Source organism: Stenella coeruleoalba (assembly GCF_951394435.1).
Source record: "Stenella coeruleoalba genome assembly, chromosome: 8".
NCBI lineage: Eukaryota > Metazoa > Chordata > Mammalia > Artiodactyla > Delphinidae > Stenella > Stenella coeruleoalba.
In genome coordinates, this window is record NC_137154.1 from 25,834,928 (window position 1) to 25,856,037 (window position 21,110).

The following is a 21,110-nucleotide window of genomic DNA, read 5'->3' on the forward strand; positions in this document are numbered from 1 at the left end:
TTTCCTGGACACCCCCCTGCCCACTGGAAGTCAGGGGAGCCCAGGATAGTGGCAGGACGGCTGGTTTAGGCAGGGCACTCAGGCCTGGTGAATCTGACAGCTCTTTCCCCGTGGCAGGCATTCCTTGCCAACTCCATGAGGCGGAATGCAAACACCAGGCGAGTTCCGTACCACGCCCCAGCCTGCCAGGATGCAGTCCTAGAAGCAGATACGTGCAGGCTCCAGCCCGTCAGAAGAATTCATTAGGACAGCCTGTGATATGGTGCTGAAACCGGAGGCTCGTTCAGGCAGGCCGGGGATGGGGAAGTCTCGTCCCTGCTGAACCTCTCCAGCTGATAAAGGCAGCCTCCGCTGGCAGACTTCATTTTTCACTGGGCCATCTGCAACCAGTCAAGGATAACTTGTCTTTCCCAAAAAGCTCCTCGTCAGCATCAACCCCACACAACTTCCCCCCTCCGTGAGTCAGGCACCACTCCTGGTGCCTGGGGTCATGGGGACGGGTGTGGTGTCAACAAACCAGTGTCATCATAATACAGACAGAAGCATTGAAGTGGCCGGGTGTTTATGTGGTTGATGCCCTGTTGCTTTTTATCAGCCCGAGTTATTGCCTATTTAGTTCTGTGTTAGCTGGTCTAAAATTTTGACAGCAGTGTTTTTATTTTCTTAATGTTGTCATTGCTGTTATCCGCTCTTATCACCTGTGTATATAGGGAATGTTACTACTCTCTGTGGTCGTTCTTATTCTTTATCCTCCCCTCTCACTCTCTCCCTTTTCATTCCCTCCCTCCACTTCTCTCTTGCAGGTTGGAAACTCCCAGTTTGAGAGGGTCGGTCTAGCTCTTCCTTCTGACTCTGGGGTTCTTGTGTCAGTCCTGAGGGGACATATTAGAGGACACAGTCCATCCTTGTGGAAGGCTTATAGGTTTGGGGGGAGCTTAAGAGAAGGATCAAGCTCTTGCCTTCACATCTACCTCATCTGCCACCTTTTTGTGATTGCCGAAAAGTTTAAGGCCAACTGTAGTGGCTTGGGTCTTCCCAGAACATCCCTTTGGAGCTGAGATTGGCCAGAAGGAGCTCTTACCCTGCAGTGGACACTTCCTGCCCACAGCTAGAGAAAAGACATACCCTGCTAGCCACTGTTGTCCAACCACTACCAGTAGAACTGCTTTTATGGGCCTTCCGGAGACAGGGACATTTCAACTAGGTTAAGGAATGATGTCATTCACTGCCTAACTTAAAATCAGAGATGAGTTTATAACTTCATTCATTTAGCAGTCATATATTGTGAGCCTCCTGTGTGTCTGGCTCCTAGTTCAGAGATGAAGCAAGCATGGCCCTCTCCCCAAGGGACCTCACAATCTAGTAGGAGAAGCAGAAATTTAAGCAGATAATACAGGTGTGGGCAAAGGATCGAGAATGAGCTTTGCCTAAAGAGGCTAGGGAAGGCTTACCAGACAATATTTTTCAGCCTGGACGTGAAGGATGCATTCCTTCCTTTCTTAGAAGGAAAAGAAGGGGAAGAACACCCCAGGCAGAAGGAACTGTAAGAATTAAAAGGACTGGGAATATCTTGGTACACCTGGAACCATAGTGGGGAAGGAAGGCAGTGGGCCATGTCCAAAAAGACTCCTGCTTTTTCAAGATGGTATATCCTCAGAGCTGGCTACCCAGTGGTGCATGGTGCTAGCTTCCACTGCCTTGTGAGAGCCAGCTGTTACATATGTAGGACTTTGCAAGCTGGTTGTCAGAACATTAGTAGCTTGAATTGGGAGTGTTTATACCGTGGAAATTGGCAAGTGCTGCAAAGCAGGACTGCTCTTGTTAGTTTGTTTTTTAGAGAGCCAGTTTATACACACTGCTGTAGGCTACTCTGGGTGGTAGGTGTGTAGTTACATCCCAGTAGAGTCTGGGCAACGTGTCTCTCTATACTCAGAGTCAGTTATTCCCTTCTCCCAGGAAGGCCCTGCTGTGTGGTTCTTCTTCAACACCTGCTCCTAAAGGATGAGGTCAAGGAGACATAGAACAACAATCTGATTCTTTCTGTTTTGAAGATGGCTTGGTTTGCGAGACCTGTGTCCCTGCCTATGTTCTTGTACTTCCTCCCATGTGCCTATTCGAAAGCCTCTGTCACTTTAGAACCTAGGGTCAGTCCCCCCTGTGATCAGTTCCATGCCCTTGATTTCCTCTCTCGTTGGTGGGACAGCACTCGTCCAGAAAGAGGTCCTGCAGGGCAGGGGCTGGGCCTCAGACCCTGGAGATCCCAGTGCAGCCAAAGTCGAGAAAGGACTGACTTTTTAAGACATATATTTTTCTTCCTTTCACGGAATTGACCAGTTATTTCATTGTCAGTTGCCATAGCCTTGGCCTTGATAACTGTGGGTATAGTTGCTCAGACTCTGAAATCTGTGGCCACAAACTGTTGTCCCAGTGCAGTGTGATAGAAGGAGTCAAACAAAACACGTTCAGACTGTGGCTTTGCTGCTGACCAGTGGTGGCAAATGTACACGAGTTATTTGACTTCTCTGAACCTCATTTTCTTCATCTGTGTCGTGGAAGTAGAATAACGAGCTCACTTCATAGGGTTGTTGTAAAGATTAAACTAGACTATGTGTACAAAGTACCTGGCTCTGCTAGTTAATGTCTTTTTCCCTCCCCTATTGCCCTGACTACTCCCACCCCTGCCTTATCTTCATTTAGAGAATTGAGGCTGATGCTAACTTTAAAAAAAAAAATCAATGACGATCTACCTACATTTCTTCTGCTGGACCCCATTGGTTAGGTTAGGGGAGCAGTCAGTGACCCACCTGGGGAGAGAACTCACAGCTGTGGCTGTATTATCACTATGCTCTAATCTCTCTGAATCTGTAACATGGGTATAATAATAGGTTTGCTGTGAGTATCATAAGAGAGTGCATTTAAGGTACTTAGCAATTTGCCTGGCACATTGAGAGCCCTCAATGATGGAAGCCACTATGATCTAAATTGCTGTGATGAAATAGGCTTGAAAGGATTCTGAGTCAAAGGACCATAGAACTGGAAGGGAGCTTAGAATCCAGTCTTCTTGTTTGCAGACAAACAAAGGGCCACATAATGAGTGGCAGAGGCAGGACTCAAATCCAGGTATCCTAACTCATAGACTAGAGTTCCCTGCATCCAATCAGCAGGAAATGGTTAATCCTTGCACAGGACTTTTTTTTTTTTTTTTCCTACCAAAGCTGGAAGACCAGAACAGCCCTCAAGGAAGATCATTAGTACTGGGGTTTGTTATTTTGAGGCTAATTGGGACTCACATTGCTGTGTTCCCCAAGGGAGAAACTGTAAGGGAAGGCTGGGGCTTCATTTCCAGGAATATGGAAGCTGTTACACGCTGCCTCTGAGCACAACCCCAGTGGGGACCAGAGTCCCTGAGAGCTTATGGGACATACATCATCCAGAAATCTGGCTGCCTTGAGCCAAATACAAATACAGACGAGACCCGAAACTGAGGTTTCAGCTCTCTTCAGCAAAATGAGGCATTTTAGCAGATAAGACAAAGCTGGGGAAATTGGCAAAAATCAAATAGCCTCAAAACCAATGTATTTGGAGAAGAATATTGACCATATGTAAAGTGTGTAAAAGTGATTTTTAAGTAAATTTTTTTCCCTTTTCTATTCTTGTGTGTTTATTTTGGCCATTAGCTCGAGATGACATTCTTGACTCTTGAAAATCTTCCTCTAGGAGCTGGTCTCATTTTTGCATTTTTTGCCCTTGTTTTAATCTGAAACACCCAGGACATATAAGCCTGGGAAAGGAGCGGGTGAGGGGAGGTGAGCCCATAGCTCTGTCTCATGTGGTATCTTTACACTGACTCCTAGTTAGTGGAGCAGAGTGGTGAAAATCCAAGGCTTTAGAGCCCACAGTCCCGAGTTTGTATCCAGCTCTGCCGCCGTACTCCTCATGTGATCCTGAGCAGTCATGCAGCTTCTCTCAATCTCATCCTCTTATCTTCCAAAAGGAAATAATAATAGAACTGGCCTGTATCAGTCTGGGTCCAGTCAGGAGACAGAAACCACATAGTGATTTGAACAGGGGTGGTTTAATCTAAAGACGTATTAAACTCAGATAGGTGTTTAATTACAAAGATATAAAGAGAATCCTAAAGGGGACCCCAGGGCTGGACAAACTACCCAAGGCAGGACAAACGCGGCCTTCCTGGGGCTGAGGTTCAGACTCCGTTGGAGGAGGTATGAGTGGAGCCCACCTGGTCTGCTGGGTTGTTTGGCCCAGAGCTGTTCCAGTGGCCAGGCAGTAGGAAACAGCACACGTACAGGTGAGCCAAGGTGAGTGGGCAAAGAGAAGTAGGGTGTTGGGAGTCTACTTCCTGGCAGGTGACACTTGGCCTGGAATTCATGGTGTTGATGTTGGGAGACCATGGTAAACAGTTGTCCGGGGCACAGGCCAGCAGAGGCTGGTGGGCAGATGTACAGGGGATTGGGGATCCTGGGGAACACTTGGAGTGCTTGCATCAGGAAGGCCAGAGCAAGGTGGTCACTGGGCTCTGGACAGGGCTCAAGGTTGCTGAGGAACTAGGCACCCTGGGTGGGCTAGAACACCACTAGACGTCTCCACACGTGCATGGGCAGATGCACAGAGCAGTAGCAACAAGCAAGGCAAAACAGCACATCAAAACCAGGAAAACTTCTTCCTCCCGTAATGTCTCTCCATTGCCCTCTACTGACAAAGCTTAACACTGTGCTTAGTGTGAAGAAGAAATACATCAAGAATCCCGTCTATCATTGCAAAGCAGGTACTGAAGGGTGAATTTGGAGCTGAGAGGAAGTAAATTGGAACAAAACTTCAAAGAGTTGTTTGAGAAATTAAATGAAAGAGACCATGGAAGGACAATGGTCTCACAATGCCTGGTAACTTTCTCACAATGCCTGGTAACTTTCAGTAAATGGAATCTGTCCTCTTGATTCCTGTTGATTCATCAATAGGAGAAGGGATAAATAAATAAATTGTGGTACATTCATACAGTGGAATGCTATTTGGTAATAAAAAAAGAATGAATGAATGATCAGTGCAGCAAAATGGATGAATCTCAAAAAATTTTGAATGAAAGAAGCCAGAAATAAAAGAGAATGTACTGCGTGATTCCTTTTATACGAAGTTCAAGAAAAGGCAAAATTACTCATAGATAGAAACCAGAACTATGGTTGCCTATGGAGAATGGGGAAGAGGGCATAAGGGAATTTCTAGGGTGATAGGAATGTTCTATATCTTTATTGAGCTTTTGATTATGTGGGTTATACATTTATCAAAAGTCATCAAATCGTACACTTAAAATCAATACATTTCATTGATTTTACCTCAGTTAAAAAAATACTCCAGTTTGCCCCATCATCTTTTTGGAGGAGGAAGGGAAAAGAATGTTTGGAGTAGTGTCAGTAGATAAAATAAGAATGGAGATGTGGTAAAGATTGTTGAGGCTGGTTGTTGAGTACATGGAGGTTTAGTGTACTTCTCTCTCTACTGTTGTACATGCTGAAAATTTCCATAATATTTTTAAAAAATTAAATGCAAAAGCCAAAGTAGAAGAACCCAAGAAATTCTCTTTCATAATGGATGTCCCTTGTTACCACTGCTATTTAACAGGAACTGGCAACACTGGCAATGACTATTCAAGGATATATAGAGACAAGAGATAATGGCATAACACAAAATACAAAAATAGAAAAGTTTTGAACAGATACTTCATCGAGGAAGATGCACAGGAAAATATATCCAAAATATCACTTATTTGTAGATTACATAATTATATAGCTCGTTGATCTCAGGAAAGCACCCAAGAAAGATTAGTGAGAGAAAATGAGTCCAGCAGCTGAAAATATAAGAAAATTCACTAGAATGGATTTTATTTGTGCCTTGTATCTGAAATACAAATTTGATAGAACAAATTCTCTTAAGCATTACACTTTAAACACCAAATACATACAGATGTCTTAACACAAAAGTATTGGTATTTTTTGTTTGATTCTCTTGCCATGTCTATACTTAAGTATTCAAAGTCCCCCTAGTTTTTGAATTAAGGAAGCTTTTACCCTCCAAGGAAACAATTTCAGTATTCCAAACACTTCTGGGGTTGCCTTTGGTATGTTTGAGCCTGGATGCTCACTACAGAACTTTCCATGAGACTGATGGGACCCAGTGAGCTTTATTTTTGGTCCTGTATCTCAGGCTCCCCTGGATTCAGGTCACACAATGCCTAACCCTTGTCTCTACTTTCAGAAGTCTGTATACCTCCCAGTCTGTTACTTCACTTGACTGGATTTTGCATTTCTTTGATTCTTAAGATATTTAAATGTCTCTGGTCTAGTTTTAAAGACCTCTAAACTTGGTAGAATCCTGCATTCTTTTAATATTTTTCCAGTGTTGGAGTCCAACAACAAATAAAAGATATTGAAACAACACCCAGCTGGATCCTGGATATTTCTCATTGCATTGTCTGACCTTGTGCTCACAACTTTCAACGTTATCCTATTGACAATGAAGACAGGACAGGAATTTGAAATGCTGTAACTATTTAGAGGTAAATGTCCCTTGAATTCCATTTTTCTCTTATGAAGTAGCTATGTTCATAATGATAATATTTAAAGGAAATAAATTGCCTCTGGTGCCTCATAAATCAAAACTTTCCCTTGTACCAAATGGTACTTTTGCCCAGGAAAATTAATTCCTCTCTCTGAGGGGCAAGTACTAATTAATTCCTCTCTCTGAGGGGAAAGTATTAATGTTAAAACCCTAGGAGAATTTGCCCCAGTCTTCTTACAAGTACTTGTGTGCCCAGATGTGTAGACGGAGAACTCTCTTTGGTGACAACATGAGATTGAAATCAGAGTGAAGAAAAGAATCAACTCATTGCTTTTGTCGCTGCTGCTGATATTGCTGAGAAACGGCCGCCCCACCTCTGACGCCCACCCAGCTCCCCATCAAAAACAAACCAGCCTGGAGTTAATCCTAGCAATGGACCCAAGCTTCCCTCCTGCCTCCTCCAGGGGATATCGGCAAATTCCTGAAAGTGCGCTCAGGGTAGTTTTGCTTTCTCTGTATTTGGTTCATGCTAATTGATAACCCCACGTCAGCAGGCAAACTGCCATCCTTTATCTGTTAATCCAAGGGAATAAGAGCACGGACACGGATACAGCTATGGAATAACCCTTTTCCTTGCTCTCCTCTCATTTATTTGCCTTCTTTTTGTCCCCCCCCCCCCCCCCCCCCGCCCTCTGATGGCTCCCAGAGCATAGTTTATTGAAGCATAGCCCAGACCGGAATATAAAACTCAAAAATAGTAACAACATTTCATATTTATTAAGCACTTAACTATGTGCCAGGCACTGGGCTAAGTGCTTTCCATAGATCGTTTAGTCCCCACCGTCCAATGACACAGCTGCTTCCGAGGCATCTCCACTTGGATCTCCCACAGGTATCAGCAAATCAACATGTTCACAATGGAACCCATCACCTTCCTCCCCAAGCCTCCTCCTTCTCCTCCTCAGTGGCTCCAACGTGGCTCCAGCCAGAAACCTGGGAGTCATCCTGGACTCCTCCTTCTTTATGCCCCCATCCGACATCCAATCAATCACGATGCCCTAAATCTAAATCTAAACCTCTCTCCACTGCTTCCGCTTGTCCCCAGCCCCCAACCCCATCATCTGTCTCTGGATTATCAAAACAACCTCATAATTCTTCTCTCCGTCATCAGTCTTGCCCCCTGTAATCTCTACTGGCTCAGCAGCCAAGAGGGACTTGTGTAAAATGCAAGTCATCTCACCTCATCACCTGGTTCCCTTAGGATAAAGCCTAAACTTCCCAGGGGTTTACCAGGGCTTTGAACACCTGAACCTTACCTTGCCCCAAAACTCATAGCTCCAATAATCTACTTTATTCTCTCTCATCTTTGAGCTTTTGTTCTAAATTTTGTTTGAATCCCTCCCTCTATAGCTTCCTCTTCCCATTTCTCCCAAACCCCTCTTATTCATCCTCCAGGTCTCAGCCTAAACAGAGAAGCATTCCCTGATCCCCAAGCCTGCTACCCCTGTGACCCCTCACACAATCCCACATTTCTCCTATTATTGCACTTACCATGCCATGCTAGACTTTAAACGTCCTATGGTAGGCAGAATAATGGCTCCCCAAAGATGTCTCAATCCCTAGAACCTATGAATATGTTTCCTTGCAAAAGGCATTTTGCTGATGTGATTAAGTTAAGGATTTTTTTTTTTTTTTGCGATACGTGAGCCTGTCACTGTTGTGGCCTCTCCCGTCGCGGAGCACAGGCTCCGGAGGCGCAGGCTCAGCGGCCATGGCTCACGGGCCCAGCTGCTCCGCGGCACGTGGGATCTTCCCGGACCGGGGTACGAACCCATGTCCCCTGCATCGGCAGGCGGACTCTCAACCACTGCGCCACCGGGGAAGCCCTAAGTTAAGGATTTTTAAATGGGGAGATTAAAATGGATTTTTGAGGTGAACCTTACATATAAATAGGAAAAGAGACGGGAGAGTCTGAATCAGAAAAGGAGATACGATAAAGGAAGCAAAGCTCAGAGCGATGTAGGGCCATGAGCCAAGGGGCAGCCTCTAGAAGCTGCAAATGGCACAGAAGCAGATTTTCCCCTAGAGCTCCCAGAAGGAATGTAGCCCTGAGGATGCCTTGATTTTAGCCTAGTGAGGACCATTTTGGACAGCTGATCTTCAGAAGTATAATATAAAAATCTTTATGTTGTTTTAAGCCACTAAGTTTGTGGTAGTTTCCTGTAACAGCAACAGAAAACAAACACAACCTCTGTGCAGATTTTGTTCCCTCTACATCACTAGCACCTAGAACAGTGACTGGCTCATGGTATGTACTCAGTAACATGTGGCGGGATGCTATTTTGGGAATATTATCCTCTTTATTTTTCTCCTAGCCTTCTGCTCTCCCTCTTCCTACTGTAGCGGCTAGTCCCTGGGTTCTTTTCCTCAGGAAATAGGTATGACAAGAAGAAGTGGCCAGCTGGTCCTGCTTTTGAATTTTTATGTATTTTTATATTTGTATTTGTCAAAAAGTCATGAAGGGAATGACTCTAAGAAGAAATTACCAAGATTTAAAAGAAGCAGAGATTTCTCTTGAAGACCAGAAAAACATTCCTTGAGGTAGGAGGAGGTGGAAAAAGAAAATGCGGCTTGAGAAGGGAGAAGGCAAGCTCCCAGGAGGGCGTGGCTGAGTGATGTGTCTTAGGTAGTCAGGGTAGATGAGCACCCTAGGCGGCCCAGCTGAAGATCCAGTGCCCTCCAGGCCTGGAGGGGCCAGGCAGAAAGGAGAAGCATCTCAGTGGGTACCTACACACACAGATTCCTGGAACAGCAGAAAGACCACCTTCCATGCTTTGGCAGTGAGTCCCCTGAAACATAGGCTAGAACTTCTAACGTTGACCAAGATTAGACCTCAGTGATGTGGGAGTTTGACGTATAGGAATTAAGTTCCATTCTAAGAAAAGAAAGTTATATTTCTTATGCTCTTGAATGTGTGGGTTGAAATTCAAACCCACCACAGGCATCCATCAAATGAACGAACTACTCCATGGCTTGGTGTCTGTGCTTCTGGCTTTCACGTATCCGCAAAAGTCAACTCTGTTATGGCTTAAGTAACTATCCCGCCACAATGCAAAACTCTTTCTTAACTGTCAGAGAAAATATATTTTAATATCCCATACCACAGCAAGTGATTTAAGCCTATTTTTTTGATTTTTGAAATGAAAATTTGGATCTCTAAGCCTAATATTTTTTGTGTGTTCATTCATTAGTTCAATGCATTCAAATAGCAAGATTATATAGTATAGTGCTTAAGAGCAAACACTCTGCTGGGTGTAAATCGTTGCTCTTTCTCTTGCTAGCTGTGTAACCCCGAGCAAGTCACTTAACCTCTTTACAAGAAGCCTATGAACTAGGCTAACACATGGGCTTCTTGTCAAGATCATTTGAGCTAATATAGGTAGAATACTTCTGTTTGCATGCGCTGCCTAATTTACTTGTGTTGAACCTTTAAAGAAGATCTGATACGTGCATAAAGATTGAACGAATGTCGCGTGCTGTAATTGGAGATAAAGAGACACGATAGCTTGATATGGAAAGCACTCTGCTGGTGGGTCAGGCTAGTTGTTTTTAGCCCGTGCAGGCTCTGTTCCAGACACCGGGAATGTCAATGAACAAAACAAAAAATTCTGCTCCTACGGCGCTTACATTCTTTTGGGGGAAATAGAAGAAACATTAACAACTAACCCAAATGAAGAACAGCAAATCAGGGTAAAGGCATAGGTGTTCCATTTTAAATAGGGTCGTTATTTGGAAAGAGATCCGAGGGAGGTGAGGGAAGAGAGTGTTCCAGGCAAAAGAGCCAAGTGCAGAGGCCCGGGATGGGGCATCATCATGTACTTGAGGGCCGGTAAGGAGGCCAGTTTGTTGGGGCCAAGTGGGCAACTAATGGATGAGAAGTTGCAGGAGCAAGATCGTGGAGGGAGCTTGCAGGGAATTGTAAAGATTTCTGTTTTCATTCTGGCTGGGAAGCCATTGGAGAGTTTTGAGCAGAAGAGTAACATGATCTGACTTAAAAATTAAAAGGATCGTGACCCGGCAATTCCAATCCAAGGTATATACCAAAAATATTGGAAACAGGTGTTCAAACAAAAACTTGTAGGAGAATGTTCACAGCAGCACTGTTCACAGTAGTCAAAGGGTGGAAACAACCACATGTCCATCAACTAATCAATGGATAAACAAAATGTGGTCTATCCAGAAAATACAATATGATTCAACTATAAAAAAGAACGCACGGTGTAACATGAGTGAGACATGAAAGCATGCTAAGTGAAAGAAGTCGGGCAAAAAGGTCACATGTTGTATGATTCCATTGAAAGGAAATGTCCAGCATGGGCAAATATATAGAAAAAGAAAGCAGGTTAACCGCTGCCAGGGGTGGGGGGAGGAGAGAATGGGGAGTGCCTGCGTACTAGGTACGGCTTTCCTTTGGGGATGATGAAATGTTTTAGAGCTAGACAGAGGTGATGGTTGCACAACGTGGTAAATGCACTAAAAGCCACTGCATTGTGCACTTTCAAATGTTTAATTTCATTTTATGTGAATTTTAACTCGATTAAAAAAAAATGTTTAAAAGATCCCTCACTCTTCTGTATGGGGAACAGACCAAAGTGGGGTAAGGATGAAGATCTGTAAGGAGGCTCCTGCCACAGCCCGAGAGAGGTGGCTTGGACAGGCTGGTAGTGGTGGAGCTGGTGAGAAATAGGCAGATTTGTATATACAACCTAGAAGAAAAGTTCCTCGGTGTTCTCTCTGAGGCTCAGTTCTCGTGGGACCCCACGGGCTTTCTCTGTGAGAGTCCCGGTAGTTACTCTCAACACTGAGCAGATCTAGGAAGCCTGGGTATTGCTCATCTCAAGGCAAGTACTGGGCCCGAGGATGGCCACAGTGATGGGATGCTGTGGGCCACAGAGACCTTTCACCTGGGTCCATATGCTGGAGTCCCATTACCCGTGATGAAGGATTACACTCAAGAGTGGATACCATGTTAAATCTCTATATAAACGGTTTTCTTCCGACCCATCAATAAACACTGCTCTGAGAGAGAGATTACCAAATGCACTGATGGGTCTTAATTGTCCAGAACAATGACTAAGCGCCACTTGGTCAAGATTTTCTTGACTTAGCAGCTGTCCAGAAAGTGACAAATTTATGATTTGAGAGCAGTTTCATTTTTCTGCCTGAATCACACAATAATTTGTGGGAATTAGCTACCTGATAAGATAAGGGGTGAGGCTGGGGAGATGTGGCGGGGAGGGGAGAGGGCATTCAGTTCCCCTCAGTGTTCCAGGGAGGGCTGTGGAATTTTCGGCGCAGCCCTGGACACACTGCAGGGACCATTAAAGGATTAGCGGGCCCTGATGGGGCGGCTGTGCAGCGGTGATGTTAGTAAATCATGGGAGGCCGGGTCATTATCCTGGGAATTCATTCAAGTTGTATCCGCAGAGACACCAGCTATCATCCCGAGTCTTCAAGGAGAACACCAAAACCCGAAGCTGAACTCCGGGGCTCGAAGGGCTGAGACTTCCAGGTCACAGGCAAAGGGACTGCTTTCTCTTTTTGGCATAAACCCTCTTCAAAATCTTAAATCCCGCCTTCATTATCAGCACATTTTTCTGGGGGCAATCCATTGCAAGTTTACTTCTCTCCACCAAAAATTGTATCAACTTTGCATTTATTTCCTTCAGAAAAAAAGTTTCTTTTCTGAAACAGTGTATCGGACAAAAGGAAGTTTTCTTCCGTGGCATTTGTCAACAGCAGAGGCTTAGGTTGTTGCCTTTCCTCTTTCTTTGTATGTGGTTTTTCTTTTTATCAGGGGGAGGTGGGAGGAGGTGTCTTATTTCACTTAAACATGGAACTATTAGAAAAAAACAACCCTAATTCATCTGGCGTTATGGAATATGGAGGTTCTTGACAAAGGCAATGAGTGGAAATAAAAAATGTATTTGAATTGCTTGTGTTTCACTCCCCAGATGCCCAGCAAAACGGCAGCAAATCTTTTCCCCTGACCCTTTTCAGGACATTTATTAATTATGCTGCCGAGTGAGACTCTGTTTGAGGAATCTGTCTCTGTGTCCTCATGGACTGATCTGAAAGACCAATTTTGCAGAAAGAGAGGATTTTGTGTTGCTGGTTTAAGGGCCCTAACGCGCCACTGCTGAAGGGCTGTTAACAGATGAGGTGGAAGCATTCTGCTCGATTCCATCAAGTAAACTGCTACCAAGCAAAGGTCCTGAGGGCGTCAGGCCTGGGGTGGGTGGCCTGACAAATGAACTGAGGAACAAGCCCACCGGGAGCGGGAGGCAAGTGTGTGGTTAAGAGTCCCACAGCTTGGATGAAGTCCTGACGCCGCCACTTTTAGTCTGTGACTATGGACAAGTCATCTGATGTCTCTGAGCCTCAGTCTCCTCATTAATAAAGTGAGTAACGGTACTTTCCATTTAGGATAGTTTTGAGAATCAGGAGAGGTAATATCCATGAAGTGTCTGATACAGAGTACGAACTATGTAGCTAGCTATTATTATCCTTGTTTGGGGGGCAAAGGATTGCTTCCTTTGCTGTGTCCAGGAAAAACACAAATCATGCCCAGGGATGCTTTCTGGTTCAGTGCTGGACTGTGCTTTGTTTGTGGTGACTTGCCTAATTTCCCCTAGTGGAGGGGAAAGAACATTGGACTTGGGGTCAGAAAACTTGGTTTCAAGTGCCTTCTCTTCCACTAATGAGCTGAGCGCACTTGGTGAAAATTCCTTAGTCTCTCCAAGCCTCAGTTTCCTAATTTGTCAAGTGGGGACACTCATTTGGTGCTCACTGATATACTGTGAGGTTCAAATTAGATAACTAATTCATGGGGCTGTACTGTGTAGCTTGGAAAACACTCTAGGGATGGAAGATGGGGGCAGTCATGAATGAGCTATTGGATAATAGGCTACTGATGCCATGGGCCATCCCAATACCCTCTGATGTCCTTGGTCTCAAGGAGGGACAGGGGATGGAAGATAGAAGGGGTCAGAATGATCTTAACTCCATAAATGCTTTCACTTTCTGGACGTGGGACAGAAGTGTCACCCTCACCCGAGATGCCAGGTAGACCTTTGCAAGACCTAGGCCCTGTCTTGCAGCAGCTCTGCTGTGTCACTAAAATCACATTGATAATAGCTAACTTAATCACCTCATTCTCCTGCCTCCCCTGGAAGAGCCATTCTGAAGTGTGGTGATTAACCCTGTCCAGCTTAAGCTCAAGAGGCCTGGGCATGTGCACAGCAGATGGAGTGGCCTCAGTAAATGTAACTGGCGTCCATTCCCCAAGGCCAGGGGAAACAGCAGAAGCTGACCCACGCCTGCTCTCAGCAACTCGTGCTTTCACCTTGGGAGGAAAGCAGCAAAGACAGACCAGGACTTGATTCAGAGGAGGGCCTGGTCTCTCTTCTTTGCACGGCTGAGCTCCCTTTTATATACCGTGTGATATGCTAAGCTGAATGGTTTTGTAAAAACCCACGCTCAGAGCAATAAATGTTCCTGAATGCAAAGTGCCTTTTTTAGTACTTTTTTCTTTGTTTGGCCGCAGCATGTGGGATCTTATTTCCCGGACCAGGGATCGACCCTCACCCCTTGCATTGGAAGCACGGAGCCTTAACCACTGGACCACCAAAGTCCCCTTAATACTTTTTTTTTTTTTTTGCGGTACATGGGCCTCTCACTGCTGCGGCCTCCCACACCGCGGAGCACAGGCTCCGGACGCGCAGGCTCAGCGGCCATGGCTCACGGGCCCAGCTGCTCCACGGCATGTGGGATGTCGGATCTTCCCAGACCGGGGCACGAACCCGTGTCCCCTGCATCGACAGGCGAACTCTCAACCACTGCGCCACCAGGGAAGCCCCCCTTAATATTTTTATCTGTTCTACTCACCACCTTAGCAGGGAGCAGCTCTGGGTCAGATGCGAGGGAGGTCATGATTTTAAACATGAGATACCCAATTTCTCTGCATCATCAAATACCCCCTAGATGTAAGCCTTCCCTGCGAATTGTGCCCAGGTTTGGAACTGTGGAAGCTGGGTTCATCGCTCCCTTGCCTGTGTCAGCTCTGCTTCTTTCTGATGAGAACTCATCGTGGGCTATTACTGGCATCAGTCTCTAAGAACAGAGATCTTTGATCAAAATGCTTTGTGTTGTAGACCTCTGCAACATCACCGAAAATCATCTGAGGAGACCGTTCTGCATGCTTAATTTACTCTTTCCTCAGTTTAAACAAATGCATTCAGAAATGTACTTCCAAGTTATTCCATGGCCTTCCAACTGAACTCTTTTAAATCCAGCAACCTTATATCTAAATTGCCCTGAGAGAGACCTTCCACATGACCCTTGTATTCAGCCCCTTCTATTCTAGTCCACACCACAGTCTCTAGTAAGTATTGGTTCTCAGTCAAGATGAGTTGCCCAGAAATGGTAAGTGTGCACTGTCTGATTCAGTCATGGGCATGATTCCTATTTTTGGAGGCTAAATTTTCAAGAAAATTACTATTACAAAAGTAATGTTTGCTATCTGAAATAATTCAAAATGAAGTGTATAGAATAAACGGTAAAAGTAATCCTTTCCCTTGATCCCACTCGCCTCAGGTATGGACTGTTCATATATATATAACATTCAAGAGAAAAACGGGATCATGCTGTATATACTGTCTGCAATTTATTTATTTTTTCATTAAAAAATATCTTGGATATCTTTCCATGAGTGTAAATTTTAGAGCAGGAAACAGGGGCCCGTGGATCCCCAGGGGAATCCACGAATGGACTTTAGGAGTTCACGCACCCTGAAATTTTATGTGAATGCACATGCATTTTCCACGGTTCATGGCATCTTACACGTCTCAGAGGGTTCAGTCACCCCCAAATCGTATGAACAAAAGCACCCCAACCCCATAGTCAAGGCTTTTCTGGTACTGGCTGCTCTAAAATCACAGTTAAAACTTTTAGACATCATTGTTGAATTGCCATGGTGATATATTAGTCTAATGATGACTTTTATGAAATTGCTTTTAAATGCTAAGTATCTTCAAGCACAGAAACTCACTCTAACTCAGTAACTTGCTCAGTAGACCACATTGTACCTCTCTTTGCTCTGTAAATTTTGCAGCCGCCTTGGGCCAAAAGCAATAAAATCTGACCTGGACAAATCTGTGTAGTAACAACTGTGCTATTAATGGGGTCTCTGTGCTGGGAGGCTGCGTGATGTTCCATCCAAACAAAATGGAAAGTGAAAGGCGAGTGAAAGATGGTCCTTAAGTCAGGTAACCATTTCAGAAAAGAAATGGTGAAAGAACTTGAAGTCTAGGTTGCAAATCACTTTCTTATTCTTTGTTTTCTCCAAAGGTAGCACAGGTTAATGCTTGTTAAAAATTCTCCTAGCAACTCTCCAACCCTGCTTCATCACAGCTGGAAATTATCTCGTTAATTTATGCTTCCTTGTGTATTATTTGTCTCCACCGGCACCTCCCCAGAATGTGATCTGTCTTGGTAGTTTCTGTTTCCTCAGTTGCCTAGGAAAGTGCCTGGCAAACAGAACTTCATCAAAGTCAGCTGAATGAATGAATAAATCAGTGAATGAATGCTGCCCTGCTACAATCAGTGAGAACTGAACGCCTGGAAAGCGAGGTTGGAGTCGTTCACCCTTCCTAATTGTTAAGACACAGGCCCACGTTCCCAAAGGCATAATGAAGAGAAAGATGTCCGTTTGCAGGTCACGACTCAGGCCTGCAGCAGCTCAGCCCTCAGCAAGCCATCAACTCCAGCTTTGAGGGGGTATGAAGGACAAACGCCTTTTCCATTCCCTGGCTCTGGAATGGGAGAATGCTGCTTTTTAATTTGTAACCTCGTCTTCTTTCTAAGATGACACAATGCACCAGCGTGTACCATGCAATGATTTCTCCCTCCGACACAAGCAGAAGGGGCCGAGTGGAGATGCGAAGCAGCTGCTTTGCTTTTCACCGGCACCCTGACCCTGTTCAGACCCAAAACAGTCAGCAGCCTGTCCTCTGGGCCTGCCGGGCAGCCCAAAGCCAGGTAAGGAGCCAAGGCTCCCGGGGGAGAAGTGGCTGCCGCCCGCCCTCCACCACCCCCTCACTAGCACAGCCATGTCGTTTCTTGGACTCATAAATCCCAAGCCAGTATTTGATCCCACAAGGCAAGATTGCAGTTATCTGGGTGGATGGGCCTGTCATGGGGCCGGCAGACAAACCACAGCCAGGCTGGGCCGCGCTGGAGCATTAGTCACCAGGACAGAAGTTCTGCACCGGGTCAACACCAGGGCCAGTCCAGCTCTGGCCTCGGACGGGGCCCCCAGAGGACAGCTCATTATTGTTCTCAGGAACTCAAAGTCAAGCCTTCCTGTTCTTTGGGAGGCGAGGGGGGAGGCAGGTGAGTAAATAAATCTCTCACATCTGTCGGCAGTGCTTTTCAAACGCTAGTGTGCATAGGAATTACCCCAGAGAGTGTGTTATAAATGTAGTTAGCTGACTCCATCTCCAGAGATTCTGATTCAGTGGGTCTTCTTCTAAGATGACCCTTAAAATCTGCCATCACCACCTCAAGGCTGTCTGTGCTGCATCCAAACACTGGTTTCATGTTGTCTAGGCATTGCTCCCCTCCCTCCACCCACAACCCCCAGCCCTGTGTGGGAGGCTGCAGAACAGTGAGAAGGGAGGGCTCTCTGGATTTCTGGCCCAGTGCAGTCCACGCCTCCTGCGTTAGCTCACCTGCGCTGTGTGGGACTGGGACCAAGGAGCAAAGAGGGCCAAGCCCGGAGCCGCCTGGGCCTGACACTGGGAAGCAGGTCAGCTTCTCAAACCATAACATTATGGACAATAATAACATTGATTACCATTAACCGAGCACTTCTACATGCCAGGTACTGTGCCGAGCAGTTTCTGTGCGTTATGTCATAAGGCAACAACCCTACGTGAGAGGTGCCACGGTTCTGCCCATTTATCAGATGAGGTACTTTCCAACCTCAGCTCTATGACTATGGAGGCTGTTCTAAACCCTGTCTCTCCAGGTATGGGCCAAGGACCAGCAGCAGTGGTATTTGCGATGGCTTTTAAAATATGTCCACAGAGTCTTGAGTCTCTGCCTGACAAGGGGTGGAGCTTAATTTCTCTCACCTTCAGTGTGGGCTGGAGTTAATGACTCACTTCTGATGAATAGAATACGCAGGAGTGATGGTTTGTCACTTCTGGGATTATGTGTAAGGAGACTGTGGCTTCCGTCTTCAGGGAAGCCATGCCACGAGCTGCCCTGTGGAGAGGCCACGTGGTGAGGATCTGAAGGCTCCTGCCATCAGGGACTGACGTGCCTGAGCCTGGAAGCGGAGGATCCAGTCCCTTCGGAGACTGCAGCCTGCCGCCATTTCACAAGCTGGCTCTTCACTTCATGAGAAAGCCCAAGCCACAGTCATCCAGCTAAGCTGCTCCCAGATTCCTGACCCTCAGAAACTGTGTGGGATAACAAGTACTTGTTGTTTCATACTGCTCAGTTTCGGGGTCATTTGTTATGCAGCCATCGGTAACTAACATAGTATTGTCTGGGAGCCTTTGAGAAGTGCAGACCTCAAGCCTCACCCCAGAGGTGCTGCATCAGAAGCTGCAGTTTAGCGAGACCCCACCCCAGATGATTCCCACGCACCTTAAGTTTGAGAAGCACTGTTTTAAGCCACTCCATTCACAGTCAAGAATAGAGGGATGAATACATATCTATCTCCCAAGGAAAGTCTTTTAATCTAGCTCATCTTGTGTCTTTCCTCTTTTGCCCTTTTTCACTCCAGTAAGGAAAGCCAGCATCCTCTGCCCATCGCCCCACCCAGACAGCCAAGTCCCTTGCTCTGCTGAGCATCCTTTCCCTCTGCCCCAGACCCGGCATGTGACAAGTGCCTCCTTGCACAAAAATCTCAGTAAGGGTTGATGGGAAACCGCTCAAGGGAGTACTTTAGATGGGAACCCCGGGAGAATCATGGAGGCCAGATAACACACGAATTGGGAAAAGTACCCGAGGGATGTGACGCCATAACATAAAAGTGTGAGTTTGATTCATTTCCTTGACACGGGGCCAGCTCGCCTCTAGGGGTCTCCTCCCTTTGGGGAGTTTTTAGTGACTTCAGAGGCCAAGTCAACATATTGGAGAGGGAGTAGGAAGGGGGTGGAAGGGGGTGTTTTGATTTCAAGTTATGAACAGAGGGTCACTGAGAGAACCCGTATTTGGGTGGTTGTTTCTTTCTTGTGTCTGTTGACAATGTGTGCCTGCTCTGGCCGTTGGGCACAGAGACTTCCTGGGGGCCTGAAGGCCAACTCAGGCCTTCAGACTGGGGAGGCAGCCTCCAAACTGGGTTGGGTGTCCCTCCCCTGTGCTTTGATAGCACCCTGGGCTGTCCTCCCTTATGCTGTTTATCCTCTGTAATTGCTGACTTACTTCTCTTCCCTCCCACACTGGAAGCTCTGGGAGGGGCCGTGTCTCAGCCATTGTTCCATTTATCAGAGTGTCTGGCACACAGTAAGTGCTCAATATTTATTTGTTGAACAAATACATGAATGACGATTCCCTGTGCCTAGAACAGTGCCTGGCCCTTGCTACGCGTTCAGTAAGGGGTTATGGAATGAATGAGGGTGTGCTGATCAGTGTCTGGAGAGGTGAGAAAGTGGTGGAGCTCTTGAAGGAAGACCCCGGAAATCCTGGGAAGCCCCTGGAAAGCTGCAGCTGCTCTGCCTGGGTCCATCCCTCTCACACTGGAGCCGACTGTAGGCTTAGCTAGAGCCCGGCTTTCATCATGCTTGTTGCTCCTCTCACTTCTCTTGACTTGATAAATAGAACTGAACTTTCTGGTCTGAAAGGTGCTGCCTTATTGATTCAAAAGCTGGCAACAGTGACCCCAGCACAGAAACATTTCCTGGGGATCAAATAACCGGCTCCTCTCAGCACTCATCAATCTGCAGCCCGGCTACACGTCCACTTACTCTAGGACTTACTACCTGAACCCTAACCCTAAGTCCCCCAGGCCAGGAGATGGCCTGAATAATTTACTATCATCTTGATTTCCCAGGGTTGTAATTTAGAAGGGCTTGCTGTCTGAGGCAAAACAAAGCAATACCTTGGTTCACTCAAGGTTCTGAGTGGTGCTACTTTCATGGAATGAAAATAACAATCCCATATCAAAAATGCTTTTTACACAGGGAACTCTGCTCAATATTATGCAACAACCTAAATGGGAAAATGTATAACTGAATCATTTTTCTGTACACCTGAAACTATCACAACATTGTCAACCAACTATACTCCAATATAAAATAAAAAGTTTAAAAAAATGCTTTTTACACAGATTTTCTTATCTGGCTTGCATAAAAAGCTAGAGATAACCATTAATACCTCCAGTTCATAAATAAATAAATACGCTGACGGAAGTTGAACAGGCTGTCCTCTAGTACAGGTACAATGCTACTGCAGATGATAATAATAAAATAGTAACGACGGTTATTTCTTTAGTGTTTATCGTGTGTCAGGCCCTGTATTTAGTACTTTTTATAGATAATCTGATTAAATGGTCACACCAGTCTTATAGATGATGCATGACTATTACTCTCAACTGACACTTAGCAGTTACTGAACCTTAGAAAAGTTAAATAACTTGCCCAGGATTGTGAAGCAAGTCTGGTTCTCCTAGTTGCTGCTCTGTAAACTCCATTAGGACAGGGACCACATCTACCTAACCCTCTACTGAGCCCTCATGGCCAGCACAGAGCTAGCAGGCAGTAGGGAGTAAGTGCCTAGTTCTTCTGTTTCCAAATCTGACGTTCTTTCTGATTTTCTGTTCCGTCTCAACCATGAAGAAGGCAGGTCAGTGCCATGTGTCAGGAGGCCAGTCAGGCCCATTTTGTATCCATTGCCAAGGCTTTTTATACTCTGAGCCTCAGCTAGCTCACCGTCAGAACGGTCCTTGTCACGGCCGCCATGTATCGAGCAGACTGCACGTGCAGCACTGTTTCAGGCACTCTGTGGGCCTTGCCTGGGTTCCCCACACCACCCTGCAAGGGAGGCATTACTACTTCTGAGAGAGGTCAGCTGGATTCAGAAAGTTGAAATAAGTGGCTAAGGTCACGTAGTACCTAAGTGGCAAACCTGAGATGGAAGCCACATGAATGTCAAAAGCGGACTCCACAGTGTCATCTCTCTCTCTCTCTAAAACAGCTCTATTGTGATACAAGAAACCACGTAATTTGCCTATTTGACCTTTAAAATCCACTGGCTTTTAGTATAGTCACAGAGTTGTGCAACGGTCATCACAATCAATTTTAGAACATTTTCACTACCCCCCAAAAGAAACCCCTTACCCATTGGCTACTTCCTACGCCAATCCCTAAGGCTCTCTCAGCCTTAGGCAATCACCAATCTACTTTCTGTCTCTATAGATTTGCCTATTCTGGACATTTTGTATGAATGGAATCATATAATATATGGTCCAT